At 38.3% G+C, this 20,826-nt stretch overlaps 1 pseudogene; it reads left to right on the forward strand.

Annotated features, from left to right (window-relative positions):
• Positions 1 to 5,955: 5,955 nt before the first annotated feature.
• On the forward strand, positions 5,956 to 7,759 carry LOC113890489 (annotated as a pseudogene).
• Positions 7,760 to 20,826: the final 13,067 nt, after the last annotated feature.

Consider the following 20,826-nt stretch of genomic DNA (forward strand, 5'->3'; position numbering starts at 1 on the left):
ATCCTTTTCAGGGGATCTTCCCCATCCAGGGATTGAACCTGTGTCTCTTACATTTCCTACATTGGTATCACTAGTGCCACCCGGGAAGGCCCTAAAATGTATATATAGAAAGATATTTAACCAATCATCTGTAACATTGAATAAGACAATAGCAATGTTAGGGCTTTGCAGATGGCTCAGTGGTGAAGTATCTGCCTGCCAGTGCAGTAGACACGGGAGACGTGGGTTTGATCCCTAGGTCAGGAAGATCCCCTGGAGTAGGAAATGGCAACCCACTCCAGTATTCTCGCCTGGAAAATTTCACGGGCAGAGGAGTCTGGCAGGCTATAGTCCATGGGGTCACAAAGAGTCGGAGAAGACTGAGCACCCACACAAAAATGTCAAAGGAAAACACATATCTTTTATTTTGCCACTGTTACCACTTACAGTTTGCCATCCAAAACAGCACATTCTAAGACTGTTAACAGGGGTAGTGAGGGATAGAAAAGCTAGGTATTCCTAAGTATACTTATTTTTTTAACTTCTTTATTGATGTTATATTAGCATACAGCAAACACCACATATTTTAAGTGTACAGTTTGATGAATTTTGACGTATGTTTACACCCATGAAACCATTAATATGATCAAAGTAATGAACATGTCCATCATTCCCAAAGCTTTCCTTATGTTTTTATTAATGCTCTCTCCAACCTCTCCTCACTCCACCCACATACCCTGTCCCCAAAGCAATTTGTCACTTTAGATTACAGACTAATTTGTCACTCTGGATTCATTTGCACTTCCTAGAATTTTATATAAATAGAATTATGTTGAGTATACTCTATTTTTACTTGCTTCATTCACTCAGCATAATTATTTGGAGATTAATTCATGGTGTAGAATATACCAACAGTTCATTCATTTTTATTGCTGAGCAGAATTCCATTATATAAATTTTTGCATAGAATAATTATATTAATGTTATACACATTGTAAAATTATATTAATTTTTATAAATATTTATTATATAAAATAATATGTATATAAAATTATATGACAAACATATAAAATACAAGTTTATCTGTTCACTTGTTTGATTTGTTTAGAGATTTTGGCAATTAAACATAAAGCTTTTTTGAACAGTACTTTTACAAGTCTTTGTGTGGAAAGACTTTTATTACCCTTTAATGAATACTTTGGAGTGTACTATCTGGATCACATGGCAGAGGTGGGTGTAATTTTTTAAGAAACTGCCAAACTCTCAAAGTAATTGTACTATTTTATATCCTCTTCAGCATTATACGGGGACTTCCCACGTGGTGCTAGTGATAAAGAATCTGCTTGCCAATGCAGGAGACACAAGAGACACGGGTTTTATCCCTGGTCCAGAAGATCCCGTGGAGCAGGATATGGCAACCCACTCCAGTATTCTGGCCTGGAAAATCCCAAGGATAGAGTAGTCTGGTGGGCTACAGTCCATGGAGTTGCAAGGAGTTGGACACAACTGAGCACTCAGCATTATATAAAGTTCTAGCTACTCTACATTCACTTGGAATGTTCATTCTTTATAAATTTAGCCATCCTCATAGATATGTGGTGGTTCCTCATTGCAATTTTAATTTGCATTTCTTTAATGATGAATTGTGCTGTGTGTTGCTTCATTTGCTTATTTGCCTCAATAGTATATCTGTTTTGGTCTATTCAAACCTTCTGCCCATTTTTAAAAAATAAGTTATCTTTTTTATTGAGTTTCAGAGGTTTTTATATATTCTGAATATAAATATGAATCATATTTTAGATCATATGGATGATTTAAAAATTTTCTCTTTACCATTAGTTTTCAACAAATCCATCATTAGACAAGCTGTAGTTTTATTCTTGTTTCTTGTACTTGGGAGTCATTGATATTATTGATCTGTGGAATCATAGACTTCACTGAATTTGGAATTTTTCAGCCTTTATTTCTTCAAATATTTTTTTAGTCCTTGTCTTCTATGAGCACTCCATTAAATGTATTAGCCACATAACATTGTTCTACATCTCACTGATTCTCTATCCATTTTTAAAAATTCTCCTTTATTTCTGTTTCTGCTTTATTTCTGTAAATAGACATATTCCCAAGTCTTCATGCTTGCAAATTTTTACATCTGGAATGTTGCTTTTTCACAAACCCCATCCAGTGTGTTATTCTTATCCAACATTTTAACTTATAGAAATGAAATTTTTCTTTTTAATATCTTCTACTTCTATACTTTTTGAACATATAGAATAGGGTTTTGAGAACTATTTAAATGTTTTTATTTGCTAATTATAACATTTATAACATCAGACTTTTAACTGATTGATTTTTTCCCTCTCATTATGAGTCATATTTTTCTATTATTTTGTTCAATCATTTTTTATTGAATTCCAACATTGTGAGCATCACTTTGATAGATGCTGGATATTTTTGTATTGTCGTAAATATTCTTGAGCTTTGTTCTGGGTCACAATTAATTTACTTGGGTACTGTTTGTTCTTTCTTTTAAGATTTGTTAGGTGAAGCTGGAGAAGTGTTTTAGATCAATGATATCCTATAATTGATGAAGACACCAGTGAGCCCACCATGATGCCCTACGAATCAGGAGGTTTTTCAGTCTGGAGAGAAGAAAGGCTATAATCAGCCCTATATCCCTGCCAGGGACTGTCATCTTTAACCCATTTGGGTGATTCTTTCCATGGCCTTGGGTAGTTTCCTCACCCCTGTTCACTCATCACCACTCTGCTAAAGAAACAAAGAGATGGGCTCAGATCTCCCGGTTCTCTTTCTGTGCAGCTCTCTCCTCTGCAGCTCTTTGGGTAGGTAAACTCTGGGCAGCTGTTTTTCCTCAAACTCCCAGCTTTGTCTCTTCAACTCAGGATGTTGGCCAGACTCTGTCTTCATATTCTATGGCCTGGAAGCCCTCTCAACATAGAAATATAGGGAAATTCATAGAGCATACCACATTTCTCCCCACTTTTCAGGCATCACTGTCCTCCATTCCCTGATAGTAATACCTTGAAAACCCTTATTCCATATATACTGTCTATTTTTTTTTCAGGTTCAGTGATAATTCTGTTCCCAGAAATTACATCTTAGTTGGAAATCAGATCAGATCAGTCAGATCAGTCGCTCAGTCGTGTCCGACTCTTTGCAACACACCAGGCCTCCCTGTCCATCACCAACTCCCAGAGTTCACTCAGACTTACGTCCATTGAGTCAGTGATGCCATCCAGCCATCTCATCCTTTGCCATCCCCTTCTCCTCTTGCCCCCAATCCCTCCCAGCATCAGAGTCTTTTCCAATGAGTCAACTCTTTGCATGAGGTGGCCAAAGTACTGGAGTTTCAGCTTTAGCATCATTCCTTCCAAAGAAATCCCAGGGCTGATCTCCTTCAGAATGAACTGGTTGGATCTCCTTGCAGTCCAAGGGACTCTCAAGAGTCTTCTCCAGCACCACAGCTCAAAAGCATCAATTCTTCAGTGCTCAGCTTTCTTCACAGTCCAACTCTCACATCCATACATCACCACCGGAAAAACCATAGCCTTGACTAGACTGACCTTTGTTGGCAAAGTAATGTCTCTGCTTTTGAATATGCTCTCTAGGTTGGTCATAACTTTCCTTCCAAGGAGTAAGCGTCTTTTAATTTCATGTCTGCCGTCACTATCTGTAGTGATTTTGGAGCCCAGAAAAACAAAGTCTGACACTGTTTCCCCATCTATTTCCCATGAAGTGATGGGACTGGATGCCATGATCTTCATTTTCTGAATGTTGAGCTTTAAGCCAACTTTTTCACTCTCCACTTTCACTTTCATCAAGAGACTTTTTAGTTCCTCTTCACTTTCTGCCATAAGAGTGGTGTCATCTGCATATCTGAGTTTATTGATATTTCTCCCGGCAATCTTGATTCCAGCTTGTGTTTCTTCCAGTCCAGCGTTTCTCATGATGTACTCTGCATATAAGTTAAATAAACAGGGTGACAATATACAGCCTTGACGAACTCCTTTTCCTATTTGGAACCAGTCTGTTGTTCCATGTCCAGTTCTAACTGTTGTTTCCTGACCTGCATACGATTTCTCAAGATGCAGGTCAGGTGGTCTGGTATTCCCATCTCTTTCAGAATTTTCCACAGTTTATTGTGATCCACACAGTCAAAGGCTTTGGCATAGTCAATAAAGCAGAAATAGATGTTTTTCTGGAACTCTCTTGCTTTTTCTATGATCCAGTGGATGTTGGCAATTTGATCTCTGGTTCCTCTGCCCTTTCTAAAACCAGCTTGAACATCAGGAAGTTCACGGTTCACATGTTGCTGAAGCTTGGCTTGGAGAATTTTGAGCATTTCTTTACTAGCGTGTGAGATGAGTGCAATTGTGTAGTAGTTTGAGCATTCTCTGGCATTGCCTTTCTTTGGGATTGGAATGAAAACTGAACTTTTCTAGTCCTGTGGCCACTGCTGAGTTTTCCAAATTTGCTGGCATATTGAGTGTAGCACTTTCACAGCATCATCTTTCAGGATTTGGAATAGCTCAACTGGAATTCCATCATCTCCACTAGCTTTGTTCATAGTGATGCTTTCTAAGGCCCTCTTGACTTCACATTCCAGGATGTCTGGCTTATTTCAGTGATCACACCATCGTGATTATCTGGGTCGTGAAGATCTTTTTTGTACAGTTCTTCTGTGTATTCTTGCCATCTCTTCTTAATATCTTCTGCTTCAGTTAGGTCCATACCATTTCTGTCCTTTATCGAGCCCATCTTTGCATGAAATGTTCCCTTGGTATCTCTGATTTTCTTGAAGAGATCCCTAGTCTTTCCCATTCTGTTGTTTTCCTCTATTTCTTTGCACTGATCACTGAAGAAGCCTTTCTTATCTCTCCTTGCTATTCTTTGGAACTCTGCATTCAGATGTTTATATCTATCCTTTTCTCCTTTGCTTTTCACTTCTCTTCTTTTCACAGCTATTTGTAAGGCCTCCCCAGACAGCCATTTTGCTTTTTTGCATTTCTTTTCCATGGGGATGGTCTTGATCCCTGTCTCCTGCACAGTGTCACAAACCTCATTCCATAGTTCATCAGGCACTCTATCTATCAGATCTAGGCCCTTAAATCTATTTCTGACTTCCACTGTATAATCATAAGGGATTTGATTTAGGTCGTACCTGAATGGTCTAGTGGTTTTCCCTACTTTCTTCAATTTCAGTCTGAATTTGGCAATAAGGAGTTCAAGGTCTGAGCCACAGTCAGCTCCTGGTCTTGTTTTTGCTGACTGTATAGAGCATAGGGGACTGGAATGCAAAAGTAGGAAGTCAAGAAACACCTGGCGTAACAAGCAAATTTGGCCTTGGAAGCAGGGCAAAGACTAATAGAATTTTGCTAAGAAAATGCACTAGTCATAACAAACACGCTCTTCCAACAACACAAGAGAAGACTCTATACATGGACATAGTTGGAAATGGCTATCCCTAAATGTATTCATTCTTACTTGGAGTGACAACCTATAAGCCTCAGCATTCTGAATAGTGAATAAGCAACCATAAGGTTCAGACGATCACATACAGTCACGGAGTCTCAACTATTCCTCTGTGAAATAACTCATACAAAAAGAAAAGAAAAAAATAGATGGCTTTGACCTGAACTGTTGTTTAGTGGGTACTGTTTTCAGTAAATATTTTATACTTTATCTTTTTAAAATTAATACTTTTCATACTGTTCTTGAGTAGTGATATCTATTAAAGTACTGTGTATTAATTTTGGTTTTTACTGCCAAATTAGAGTCCTTTTCAATAGACTATTGGAGTAGGAAATGGCAACCCATTCCAGTATTCTGGCCTGGAAAATCCCATGGACAGAAAAGCCTAGTGGTCTATCATCCATGGGATCACAAAAGTGGGACACAACTTAGTGACTAAACCAACCACAAAGATAAATTTAGAAATTCTTTATTTTACATCTGTTTTTTTCTTAAAATTCAGGATGGGCCTGGGTGCCTTGGAGCCCCTGTCATCAGGCCACAGCCCAGAGTCCCCAGTCATGCGCGAGGCAAGATGTTGAGACTCAGCTTGGGAAACCAGGACGTTCAAACCCAACAATTACAAGATGCTGCCACAAATGTGCAAAAGCATCTTGGAGAGCTGTGCCAAATCTCTGCTGCTTACGTGCAGAAAACTGCCAGACTGTGACACAAAGCAGAACTCCTGGTGAATGACATCAATGTGTATGTCTCTACAGAGACCCCAACTTTAAAGAGGGTTCTGAAGAACTTTGCTGATGAGTTTGCCAGACTTCAGGATCATTGACAGGCAGAAGTTGAAAGATTTGAAGTCAAAGTATTAGCTGAACCTTTGAAAGCTTATGGAACCATTGTAAAAATAAAATAAGATGACTCAAAGCAATATTAACAGCAAGGAATCAAGAAGCTAAACAGTTAACTCAGTTAGAAAGAACACATCAGAGAAACCCATCTGATTGACATGTTATTTCACAGGCAGAAACTGAATTACGAAGAGCCACAGTGGATGCTGTCTGAACAACTCTTCATCTGGAGGAAACTACTGACAATTTTCAAAAGCAGAAAATAAAGGATATAAAGACTATATTTTCAGAATCTATCACTATTGAAATGTTATTTCACAATGAAGCTGTAGAGGTCTACACTGCTATCTACCAAAATAAACAAAAGACTAATGAAGACTTGGAGGCTTTCCAAAATTCTCTGTATCCACCAGATGATTTACCTTGTTTAGATATCGTAAGAGCAAATCAAAGGCATCTCTTCAGAAATCCCTGTCAGCTAAATGTTTATCTGGAACAGGACAGCTATCTACCTATCGACTAAGAAATGATAGACAAGCAGAAGATGATTGATGAAGAGGAGGAAGACAGACATTACAGAATAAAAAATTAAATTTCTTAAGTAAACTTTGCATTTCCATTTTCTATCTTAAATAACTGGGAAGCCAGATCCACTAAAACTGTAAAACTTTATACTGGTTTGATATGTTAAACCTCAAAATGAAATCCTACTGGAAATGGAGAAATTATTAAAGGAAATTTATGTTGACCAACGAAAATATAAATAAATAAAGAATAAAATTCAGGATGTTTCTACGTAAACTTAACTTTAGAAGAATATACAGGCTAAAACAATAGGGATATTTTATGATAAAGAAAACATAATTTTTGTGTAGATAAAGCATACCAACTTACAGAACTTCATATCAAATGCTCAGACTGTACCTATAGGTAAAATCACTTTAACTGCTTTGCATGGGTTGATTGCTTGGTTGCTTCAAACTCCCTAGCAATTCAGTTAAATTGGTTATACCATTATATAATATGAAACTGACAGGTTGTTTCACTGAACTGACTCACGAAGTCAATCAAAAGTTGAACTGGTTTTATATGGAGTCATAGACAATCTGGGAATAATCTTGTGTAGAGTGCTGTGGGGTTTGGAGAGCACTGAAAAAACACTTGTGAATCCCTTCTTTTCTTCTAATGTTTTTATCAAAGGATTTTGAAGATACAGTATTTAAGCTCCTTAGAGCTAAAGTGTCTTTGGTATTTGAAGAAATAATCTGTGATTGCAAATAGTCTATGAAATGTATTTTTGCATCACAATATCAAGTGAGGAATCACATTTAGAACTTAGAATAACAAACCCCCTGTTGGTATCATGAATAGAACACTCATATTAACTAAATAAAACAAACACCAGTAGGAAAGTGGTCTGCTGCTGTTGCTAAGTCGCTTAAGTCGTGTCTGACTCTGTGTGACCCCATGGACAGCAGCACACCAGGCTACTCTGTCCACGGGATTCTCCAGGCAAGAATACTGGAGTGGGTTGCCATTTCCTTCTCCAATAGGAGAGTGGTCTACTGCTGCTGCTGCTAAGTTGCTTCAGTCGTGTCTGACTCTGTGCGACCCCATAGACCGCAGCCCACCAGGCTCCCCAGTCCATGGGATTCTCCAGGCAAGAACATTGGAGTGGGTTGCCATTTCCTTCTCCAAGTCATGAAAGTGAAAAGTGAAAGTGAATTCGCATACGACTAAGTGACTCTTAGCGACCCCATGAACTGCAGCCTGCCAGGCCCCTCCGTTCATGGGATTTTCCAGGCAAGAGTACTGGAGTGGGGTGCCATTGCCTTCTCCGAGGAAAGTGGTCTAATATTTACCAAAGGACCATGGCAAAGCTGGAGTAGAAATCTTGGGTGGCATTCAATAAATAGGTTAGTACATGTATGCTGGATTTACAAAGTATATCTTGGCACTCCTTGTCATTGAAAGGTCAGTAAGCACAACAGTACTAATAGGCCTGCTTCAAACTTCTTCCTAATAGCCAGAATTGAGGTTTTTTCTCAGAATGTCATTTTGTACATTAAGAGACTTTGAAAAAGACTAACTTGGAAGAACAGCACAGTTTCTCTGAAATCTTGTAGTTTTGAGTGGTATTGATAATTGTACCTTCCCTATCCCCATTTCCCTTCTAACTGCATTTTTTTTTTCATTAAGAAAAAACACAGGCTGAACTGAGTATTAGAAAGGAAGCAACATGGTCTAAGATGGGGGCTGGGTTAAAAGTAAGACAAAACTACTGGGTTGGTCAAAATGTTCATTTGGGTTTTTCCATAAGATCTTAAATTAAAACCCCAATGAATATTTTCAATTATTGAAAATATTCCAACCCAATACAATCTAAATACCATGTTTCATAGACTCACATAATTTAACATTCAGCTAACACATTTCCTAATTGTACATATGTTTTAGGAAGTGAAGAAACTTTACACAGCCACAAGATAAAAGCCTATCCAAGCACATCTATTGTAAGTTAGTTCTCAGTCCTACCTGGTAGATCACCAAATTCAGTTCAGTTCAGTCACTCAGTCATCTCCGACTCTTTGCAACCCCATGAACCGCAGCATGCCAGGCCTCCCTGTCCATCACCAACTCCCGGAGTCCACCCAAACCCATGTCCTTGAGTCGGTGATGCCATCCAACTATCTCATCCTCTGTCATCCCCTTGTCCTCCTGCCCTCAATCTTTCCCAGCATCAGAGTCTTTTCCAATGAGTCAGCTCTTCACATCAGGTGGCCAAAGTATGGAGTTTCAGCTTTAACATCAGACCTTCCAGTGAACACCCAGGGCTGATCTCCTTTAGGATGGACTGGTTGGATCACCAAACTGGTTGACATGAAATTTCCTCCTCCTTCCACTCAGCAGGGTTTCTAAAGGGGAAAGATCCTGGCTATGGCCGGCAGCATTGCCTCTTCCTCCTACTGCCTGACACCCTCATCCTTTTCCAAGGCATTTAGCTGGAGAATGCCAAGGCTCCCCACCACTGTAGACCCAATGCTTCAGGGAAATGCCCAGTAACTTGTGCTTATCAAAAACAAAGACCTGGAATTCTCTATAGGGAAGGCACTTTAGAGGAGGGAGCTTCTCTGGTGGCTCAGATGATAAAGAATCTGCCTGCAGTGCAGGAGACCTGGGTTCTTTCCCTGGGTAGGGAAGATCTGCTGGAGAAAGGAATGGCTATCCACTTCAGTACTGTTGCCTAGAGAATTCCATGGACAGAGGAGTCTGGAGGGCTATAGTCCATGGGATTGCAAAAGTCAGACACGACTGAGAGACTAACACTAAGAGCACAGACTTTGGTGTGAATCATACTGATTGCTATGTGAGATAACACACAGAATTTCACTTTTCTGCTTATTTAAAAGTAATAATAATAATTGCTTTGGTCTCATCAAGTGAAGACTTTTATGTGTATAAATTTATTGACACATTAACATTTTTATCCATTATTTAAAATATTATCCATTGTTACTAATAAAATCAACCAGGGTTACCTAACCCTAACATTTTTTTTCCTGAAAGAGGACTGTGATCTCACAGCCTTTGATTTTACTCAAGATTCACAATGAGGGGAAAAAAAAAAAGGCCAACAAATTTGTTGAGGCAACCAGGCTTCCAAGGATCAAGTATACAGTATTTAAAACACATAATTTCAGAATCAATATTATATTGTTATCAAAGTTCTATATCAGACTTATTGGGGCCATAAGCCCAAAGAATTATGGGCTTGAAAAATAGCAGTGATGGAGCTCTGCAGCCTGTATGCTGGCAAGAGCAGTGACCCATAAACATCTGGAGTTAGTGCATGACTTTCTCCACCTCTTCACCCTCTGTACAGCATTCTGTTTGATTGTTTCAAGCAAATTGGATTCAAAAGACTGAGAGCCATATGTCTAGTTGATAACAGCTCTTGAAAGTGCAACCTAGCAGTTGAGTTAAGAAAAGTTGAGTGGTAAGAGAGAAGAGTCTGATAATCACTGAATCAATCAATGTCCAGTGTCTTTGCTTCCTGTACTGAAACCAGAGAAATATTGTCGGAATAGTATATCAGTAAATTATTTTCCTTTCATATATTTTTAAAGCTCTTTTGATCAATGAATTATTAAATTCCTGAATGAAGGTAAGGAAGGTGGAACAAATTTATTCTTCTCTGTAAGATTTGTTTGGACGTACTGCAAAATGAACGGCTCTCAGCCTTCAGAAAGTGTGTTCTTCCCCCATGGTGTGCCTCCCCTTTGCTGTGGTGCCACATGTGACACAAAACACAATTAGCCTTTCAGTTAGACTTTGAGTTTTTCTGATCTTCTAACAACTGGGTGTCAGATATCTCAATGTATTACCACCCACTCACAACAAGATTATACATTAGAGTCTGTGCCATCTACTTTTATGAAATATTTCTGAAAGCTAAAAGGAATAAATTAACTCTACCAAATTTGGGATAAAGTTTCTTTCTCTGATTGTTACTATTTCCATGACTGTACTGTATTTTTTATTTGAAGTAACATTGACCTACAACATTATGTAGGTTTTCATTTTAATGAGTATACACACACACACACACACACACACACACACATGTGAAAGTGAAGTCACTCAGTCATGTCTGACTCTTTGCAACCCCATGGACTGTAGACTACCAGGCTCCTCTGTCCATGGGATTTTCCAGGCAAGAGTACTGGAGTAGACTGCCATTGCCTTCTGCAGGGGATCTTCCCAACCCAGGGATCAGATCAAACCTGGGTCCCCTGCACTGCAGACAGACACTTTACCATCTGAGCCACCAGGGAAGCCTATATATATACATGCTCACCACCCAAAATTTAGTTTCCATCGGTCATCATATAGTTGAATTCCTTTACCCATTTACTAGTGGTTAACCACTACACTAGTGGGTAACCCTACACTATTCTCTGTATCTACTTATTTGTTTTCATTTGGTTTATTCATTTATTTTATTTTTATTATTTTTCATATTCTACATATGAGTGAAATCATACAGCAATTGCTTTTCTCCATTTATTTCACATGATATAATACCCTCAAGGTCCATCCATGTTGTGACAAATGGCACGATTTCATCTTTTTTATGGTAATATATATATACCTATACAACACCACCTTTATCCATTCATCCCATAATGGGCATTTAAGTTGTTTCCATATCTTGATATCATAAATACTGCCTAGATGAACATGGGGGTGCAAATATCTTTTTTGATTACTGTTTTCATATTCTTCGAAAACATATTCTTTCATACTCATTTTTTATATTCATTAATATCCCAGAAATGGGACAGGTGAATCATATGGTACTTCTATTCTTAATCTAAGGAGACATCTCCATTCCGTCTTCCATGCTGGCTGGACCAATTCAGGTTCCCACCAACAGTGCATAAGGGTTCCTTTCTCCACCTCCTCACCAACATTTGTCATTTCTTGCCTCTTTGAAAATAGTCTTTCTGATAGGTTTGAGGTACTATCTCATTTGGTTTTGATTTGCATTTTTCTAATAATTAATAATGATGAAGACACTGTCCTTTACCCATTGTATGTTCTTAATGTAAATTAATTGTTCATATAAGGGTGGGTTTATTTTTAGACTGTCAATTTAGTTCCACTGATATATATATATATTTGTTTTTCTGTCAATATCATGTTATTTTGATTACTATGACTTTGTGATATAGTTTGAAGTCAGGAGGTGTTATACCTGCAGCTTTGCTCTTTTTTGTCTTTGAGAGCTTTGGCTATTCAGGTCTTCTGTGGTCCCATATATGTTTTAGAATTTTTGGTTCTGTTTCTGTGAAAAATGTCCTTGGGATTTTGATAAGGATTCCATTGAATCAGTAGATTGCTTTAGGCAACATGGACACTTGACAATGTTAATTCTTCCAACTCATGAGCACAGAATATCTTTCCTTTTTTTTTTGTTTTGGTGTCTTCTTCAATTTCTTTCAACAATGTCTTATAATTTCAGATTATAGGTCTTTCACTTCCTTGGTTAAATGTATTTCTAGGTATTTTATTCCTTTTGTAAATGGGACTATTTTTTGCCATTTTAGTTTTTTAATTGAAGGATATTTGCTTTGCAAAATTTTGTGGTTTTCTGTCATGCATCAAGATTTAGTCATAGGTACACCCATGTCCCCTCCCTCCCAAAACTCCCTTCCATCTCCCTCCCCATCCCACCCTTCTAGATTGTCACAGAGCCCCTGTTTGAGTTCCCTGAGTCATACAGCATATTCCCTTTGGCTATCTATTTCACATATGGTATTGTTAATTTCCATGTTACTCTCTCCATACATCTCACCCTGTCCCTCCTCCCCTCCCCGTGTGTCCTTAGGTCTGTTTTCTATGTCTGTTTCTCCATTGCTGCACTGAAAATAAGTACATCAGTATCATCTTTCTAGATACCATATACATATGCATCAATACATGATATTTACATTTCTCTTTCTGACTCACTTCACTCTTTTGTATAATAGATTTTAGGTTCATCCAGCTCATAAGAACTGACTCAAATACATTCCTTTTAATGGCTCAGTAGTATTCCATTGCATATATGTGCCACAGTTTCTTTATCCATTCATCTGTCAATGGACATCTAGATTGCTTCCATGTTCTAGCTATTGTAAACAGTGCAGCAATGACCACTGGGGTACATGTGTCTTTTTCCTCAGGGTATATGCCTAGGAGTGGGATTACTGGGTCATATGGTGGTTTTATTCCTAGTTTTTTAAGGACTTTCCATACTGCCTTCCATAGTGGCTGCATTAATTCACATTTCCACCAGCAATGCAAGAGGGTTCCCTTTTCTCCATACCCTCTCCAGCATTTATTGTTTATAGACTTTTTGATAATGGCCATTCTGACTGGTGTGAGGTGGTATCTCATTATAGTTTTGATTTGCATGTCTCCAATAACAAGTGATGCTGAGCACTTTTTCATGTGTTTGTTAGCTATCTGTATGTCTTCTTTGGAGGAATGTCTGTTTAGGTCTTTTCCCCACTTTTTGATTGGGTTGTTTTTCTGATATTAAGTTGTATGAGCTGCTTGTATATTTTGGAAATTAATTCTTTGTCAGTTGTTTCCATTTGGTATTATTTTCTCTCATTATGAGGGTTGTCTTTTTACTCTGATAGAAGGCAATGGCACCCCACTCCAGTACTCTTGCCTGGAAAATCCCATGGATGGAGGAGCCTGGAAGGCTGCAGTCCATGGGGTCGCTAGGAGTCGGACAGGACTGAGAGACTTCACTTTCACTTTTCACTTTCATGCATTGGAGAAGGAAATGGCAACCCACTCCAGTGTTCTTGCCTGGAGAATCCCAGGGACGGGGGAGCCTGGTAGGCTGCCGTCTATGGGGTTGCACAGAGTCGGACACGACTGATGCGACTTAGCAGCAGCAGCAGCAGCTTGTTAGCACATAAAAATGTTACAAATTTTTGTATATTGATATTGTATCCTACAACTCAACTGTACTTGTTTTTTATTTCTAATAGCTTTTTGGTGGAGTCTTTAGGGTTTTCTATACATAAAATCATGTCATCTGCAAATAGGAATAGTTTTACATCTTCTTTTTCAACGTGGATGCCTTTTATTTATTTTTCTTGCCTAACTGCTCTGACTAGTACTGCCAATACTATGTTGAATAGGAGTGGAAAGAGTGGGCATCCTTGTCTTGGTCCTGATCTTAAAGGAATAACTTTCAAATTTTCACCATTGAGTGTGATGTTAGCTGTGTGTTTTCATACATGGCCTTTATCATACTGAGGTATGGTCCTTCTATACTCTTTATTGAGAGTTTTTATCAAATGTATATTGAATCTTGTCAAATTTTTCTGCATCTTTTGAGATTGCTTTATACCATATGCTTTTTTATCTTTTATTTTATTAATGCAGTGTCGCATGTTGATTGGTTTGAACCGTCTTTGCATCCTTAAAATAAATTCTACTTGATCATGGTATATGATCCTTTTCTCATATTGTTGAATTTGGTGTGTTAATATGTTGTTGAGGATTTTTGCATCTGTGTTCATCAGAGACATTGACCTGTAATGTGTGTGTGCACATGTGTTCATGTGTGTGTGTGTGTTTGTTGTCCTTGTTTGGTTTTGGTATGATGGTGATGTTGGCTTCAAAAAAATGAGTTAAGAAGTGTTCACTCCTCTTCATGTCTGGTAGCATTCACTGGTAAAGTCCTGCACTTTTGGTTTGGAAGAACTTATTGATTACTATTTCAATCTCTGTACTTGTAGTTGATTTAGATTTTCTATTTCTTTAGTCTTAGAAAGTTGTTATGATTCCAAGATCCATCTATTTCTTCTAGGCTGTCCAATTTGTTATACACTTCAGTCATGTCCAGCTCTTTGTGACCCTATGAACTGTAGCTCACCAGGCTCCTCTGTCCATGGGATTCTCCAGGCAAGAATATTGGACTGGGTTGCCATGCTCTTCTCCAGGGGATCTTCCCGACCCAGGAATTGAACCTGCATCTTCTTATATTTACCTGTATTGGCAAGCTGGTTCTTCACCACTAGCACCATCTGGGAAGCCCCAATTTGTTATACAGCTGTTTACAATATTCTCTTACAATCTTTTGTGTTTCTGTGGTCCAACCAGGTTGACTCAAAATCAGCCATAACAAGTCTACTTTTGGTCATCTTGAACCCCTCATCTATCTCCTAAAGCATACTTAAGTCCCAATAAAGACAATAACCACATCCTACTTTTGCCTGTCATGATACAAGTATCCTGTGTAGAACAAACAGCATGTTCATCCATTCCCTAGAAGATGCAAAGCCTTTGGATAATGCTTACTATTCTCCTTGCTATCTTGTAACTTAAACATTTTAATTTAAGTCTAACAATATTTAAATACTGTAATATAGATTCAATACATCCGATGTGACATGGTAAAAGATAAAAGAGGGAAGAAAACAAAGATATTTGCTTTAAATACAGATACACAAACATTAATAACAAAATAAGGAAGTAATACTCTTGACAACGACGGTCCTCATTTTGGTAACTGGTTACATGGTTGTGGTTGTACCTGGTATTTATAACTACCTTCTTCCATTACCTATTCTGTATTCTCTTTACCTTCAGCAAGCAACTTGACTGGTTGAAGTTTTTACCTGGTAGGTGACTGAAAACTTCATTCTTAAAGGGTCTGGGCCATTGGTATCCCTCCTTGAATGGGACTGTCATAGTTTTCCATTGCCATGTCACAGGACATGGTACTATTGAGAGGGTAACAGGCAGGAAGGCCAGAGGTCTCCAAACAGAGGAAATAGGCTGCAAGTGTCAGATATTTTTTATCTCTCTCTTAAGCGGCAGGAGGAAACAAGCTAGTGTTATATTTTTTCCCCTTCTCTATACACATTTAAAAAGAGGTTTCTCTTAAAATTCTGTGTTGCCATATTGACACCTGGTTCCATCTGAACTTAACTTTTCTCAAACTTTGAGCTAACCAATGCATTTTTCTTAAGGAAATGTTTGTCTTAAGCTATGTTAATGTACTACACATTTACCCTAGACTCTATCTTCAAGTCAGTTCTGTCTCAGTTCAGTTAAGTTCAGTTCAGTTGCTCAGTCATGTCCAACTCTTTGCGACCCCATGAATCACAGCACACCAGGCCTCCCTGTCCATCACCAACTCCCAGAGTTCACTCAAACTCATGTCCATTGAGTCAGTGATGCCATCCAGCCATCTCATCCTCTGTCGTCCCCTTCTCCTCCTGCCCCCAATCCCTCCCAGCATCAGGGTCTTTTCCAATGAGTCAACTCTTCACATCAGGTGGCCAAAGTATTGGAGTTTCAGCTTGAGCATCATTCCTTCCAAAGAAATCCCAGGGCTGATCTCCTTCAGAATGGACTGGTTGGATCTCCTTGAAGTCCAGGGGACTCTCAAGAGTCTTCTCCAGCACCACAGTTCAAAAGCATCAATTCTTTGGCACTCAGCTTTCTTCATAGTCCAACTCTCACATCCATACATGACCACTGGAAAAACCACAGCCTTGACTAGATGGACCTTTGTTGGCAAAATAATATCTCTGCTTTTCAATACACTGTCTAGGTTGGTCATAACTTTCCTTCCAAGGAGTAAACGTCTTTTAATTTCATGGCTGCAGTCATCATCTGCAGTGATTTTGGAGCCCAGTTCTGCCTAGAGGCTCAGATTTAGGCTCAGAACCAATTTGACAAACCAGTATGTCATACTCATATATTGTTCTCCTAATCTATACAAAACTATATATTTGTATGGAAATCTGTCTTTCTTCAAGATACATGTCAATCCTGTTATGGCTCAGGATGACTCACCTAGTGCCATTCTCTGAGTTTTGAGACATTTCTTTTCTTTAATTAGCAGACTGCTGGTAGCTATATAACATCCAGCTAAACACTAGCAGGGGGGCACTCTTTCTGCCCCCTTCTGATGTCTATGTCAGAAGCTTTCTCTATCTCTTTTATATTTTAATAAAACTTGATTACAAAAAAGCTCTGAGCAATCAAGCCTTGTCTCTGGCCCCGGATTGAATTCTTCTCATCTGGAGGCCAAGAATCCCTGTGTCTTTCATGGTTCAGCAACAACCTTTCACTATCAAGATGTCCTAAGGCATCTTCTATGTTCCAGAGGTACTCTTTCTTATCTCTATTAAAGTCCACTTTCCCCTTCATAGTCAGACAGCAAGCATAGTAACCCTCTGCTTTGTCTATTGATTCAAAGGCATGAGGAGCCCAAAGTGGTCAGGCAACAGTCTAAAATTCCAGTTCAATGGAATTATTGTTGTGTCTCCTGATGGAAAATTTTCCTCCCTTTGTAACTAACCCCTCTAAGCCAGTAGAGCATGAAGCTATGAGAACAGAAAGCAAAAATTTTGCTTGTGGGTCACTAGGAGTAATAGCGAGCGGTGCCATCTCTATTTCTGTCACTTGATTCTTGGATCTGTGAATCCTGGTTATGGGTGAAATGGAATCCTGGCTATGGGTGAAATAGCACCCTGTATTGGATAGTAATTTAGAGCTGGTCCTGACTGAGACCCTGGTTCACAGTTTCTTCATAAACTCAGAGACTAAGTTAGATTTTCTCTACAGCTTTTAGGGTCCTATGTCATGACTATATAATATATTATGCTTCTTAGTTGAAAAAGATTATAAAGTTTACCTGTAGCACGGTTTGGGGATTTTTTTAAAATGAATTGCCCCCAAATCTTCAAGTATTTGCAGCCTTGCCTTCAAGAGGAGAAAAATACTGACTTCCTAAATGGAATTCTTCATGGTTTTCATCATATCACTAATGGAACATTCAAATAATGTCACCTGTTAGAGAAAAGGGATCAGTATAAGACCTTCATAAAAAAAAAAAAAAAGAAAATGCAGCTATTATATATTTTTCAGTCTTAAAGTTTAGCAGTGGGTAATTATAGTTCTTTGGCTTACATTTTCCATTTTAGTCCTTTCAAGTTTACTGGATGATACGAATTATGCCATCAAGCCATCTTGAGTTCTTTAGGGCTTTGTGATAAACAAAAAAGTTTTCTCTCCAAAAACATATTGATTATTGCACACAATTTTCCTTTCCTTTAAGTGTCAGAATCTGAATTCCTTAGAGTGGAATGCACTCCAATGTGACAGAAATACATAAGAGCATGAAACTTCAAAAAAATAATGAGTTTAAGAAAGGATGATAATAAAGAGGAAAAGAGGAAGAAGGGAAAGGGAAAAGATAAGTTACTGTGATGTTTCTCTAGACAATATTCATATTTTATAATAATTTCAAAAAATAAAATTAATTGACTACAATGATAATTTAGAAGAAACAAATAATGGGGAAAGAAACCATATGTCCTTCAAGAGTGACTCTGGTCAAGGCGTGAAGTCTGGGATCAAGCTTGCAAACATTTCAGAACACTTCTTTCAGTCTATGATCTACTGCAGCAAATTCCTGGTGATAGAAAATGGAATTTATTGTAGTATTGCTAGTAATCTACCTCATATCTAGTCTTCCCTTTTTCTTAGTAATGGAACTTTGATATTATTCTATGGAAACTGCATATACAAATAAATATTATATTCTCCAGTTTTCCTTGAAGCTAAGTATGTTATGTGACCAGCTACTGAGTTGCAGTAAATTACAGCCATTGAGTTATAAGCAAAACTGTTTATTATATATGTGTGTGTTAATCACTCAGTTGTGTCTAACTCTTTGTGACCCCATGGGCTGTAGCCCACATGGGCTACAGGCTCCTCTGTCCATGGAATTGTCCAGGCAAGAACACTGAAGTGGGTAGCCATTCCCTTCTCCAGGGGATTTTCCCAACCCAGGGATCAAACCCAGGTCACTTTCATTGCAAGCAGATTCTTTACTGTCTGAGCCACCAGGGAAGCCCCTTTCATCATAGTTAGCATTAACTTCCTGGTTGCCAAGTTCAGTAGGTCCATTCCTATATGTTGGCTCTGAAGCAATTCATGTTATTTTGTTTTTAATTTATTCTGAAACTCGGTCCTTCCTTTTGCTTTCAAAACAAAACTGACTTCTTTTTCCTAACATTTTAGCAACTCCTTTCAAATTCTACTGCTACGACTTTAGTTAAGATCTGAGTAATCTCTAATCTGTGCTATGGCAACAAATTCTTAATTAATCTTGCAGTCTCCAATTAAAATGTAACTTCAGTTTGTTATGCACAGAATCACCTTATTTTCTCTAAACACTTTATTAGCACAGTTTGAGGTTGAAAATATGAGGCAGAGAGTTAGAGAATAATTATTATTACTGTGATTGTATTCTCAGGATGACATACACAAGCAGATTTCAGGAACAGTGGAACAGGACAAGAAATAAACCTTTAAATGCACGCATATATGGTTAACTAACCTTTGACAAAGAAGTCAAGAATGTACAATGGGGAAATGATAGTCTCTCCAATAAATGGTGTTGGGAAAACTAAAGAGCCAGGTGCAAAAGAATAACAATGACTACCTATCTTATATGATATACAGAAATCAACTCAGAATAGATTACAGAATTGAATGTAAGACCCTAGACAGTAAAACTCCTAGAAGAAAACATGAAACATAGGTTCCTTGCCATTGGTCTTGGCAATGACTTTTTGGATCTGACATCAAAAGCAAAGACAACAAAGGCAAAAATAACCAAATGGGATTGCATCAAACTAAAAAGCCTCTGTACAAAAAAGGAATACACAAAATGAAAAGACAGCCTATAGAATAAAATATTTGCAAGCTACATATCTGATAAGGTGTTAATATCCAAAAATATATAAGAAATTCATACAACTCAATAGCCAAAATCCAAACTATGTGATTAAAAAATAGGGAAAAGACCTGAATAGAAATTTTTCCAGAGAAGACATATGGATGGTCAACAGATATATGAAAAGATGCTCATTATCACTAATTATCAGGGGAATGCAAGTCAAAAACAAAACAAAATATCACTTCACACTTGTCAGGATATCTAATCAAAAAGACAAGAGATAACTACTGCTGGCAAGGAGAAAATGGGGTGTTTGTACTGTTGGTGGGAACATAAACTGGTACAGTCACTATAGAAAACAGTATAAAGTTCCTCACACACACACACACAAAATAGAACTCCCATGCTGCTGCTGCTGCTAAGTCGCTTCAGTCGTGTCCGACTCTGTGCGACCCCATAGACGGCAGCCCACCAGGCTCCCCCATTCCTGGGATTCTCCAGGCAAGAACACTGGAGTGGGTTGCCATTTCCTTCTCCAATGCATGAAAGTGAAAAGTGAAAGCGAAGTCACTCAGTTGTGTCCGACTCTTCACGACCCCATGGACTGCAGAGTACCAGGCTCCTCCGTCCAAGGGATTTTCCAGACAAGAGTACTGGAGTGGGGTGCCATTGCCTTCTCCCAGAACTCCCATAGGATCTAGCAATTTCACTTCTGGGTTTATATCCGTAAGAAGCAAAATCACTATCTGGAAATTTAAATGTGTATCTCTATGTTCGTTGTAGCATTACTCACAATAGCCTAAGTGTCGATTGATGGATGAATAGATTTAAAATAGAACATTATTCAGCCTTAAAAAAAATAAATAATAAATACAGGAAATCCTGCCATTTGCGAAAACAAGAATGAATCTTAAGGGCATTATACTAAGTGAAATAAGCCAGGGAATCTTTTCTTTTTTTTTTTTTTTTTTGAATTTTATTTTATTTTTAAACTTTACATAATTGTATTAGTTTTGCCAAATATAAAAATGAATCCATCACAGGTATACATGTGCTCCCCATCCTGAACACTCCTCCCTCCTCCCTCCCCATACCATCCCCCTGGGCCGTCCCAGTGCACCAGCCCCAAGCATCCAGTATCGTGCATTGAACCTGGACTGGCATCTCGTTTCATACATGATATTCTACATGTTTCAATGCCACTCTCCCAAATCTTCCCACCCTCTCCCTCTTTTTCAAATGTAC

This window comes from Bos indicus x Bos taurus, chromosome 3 (genome assembly GCF_003369695.1).
Source record: "Bos indicus x Bos taurus breed Angus x Brahman F1 hybrid chromosome 3, Bos_hybrid_MaternalHap_v2.0, whole genome shotgun sequence".
Taxonomy (NCBI): domain Eukaryota; kingdom Metazoa; phylum Chordata; class Mammalia; order Artiodactyla; family Bovidae; genus Bos; species Bos indicus x Bos taurus.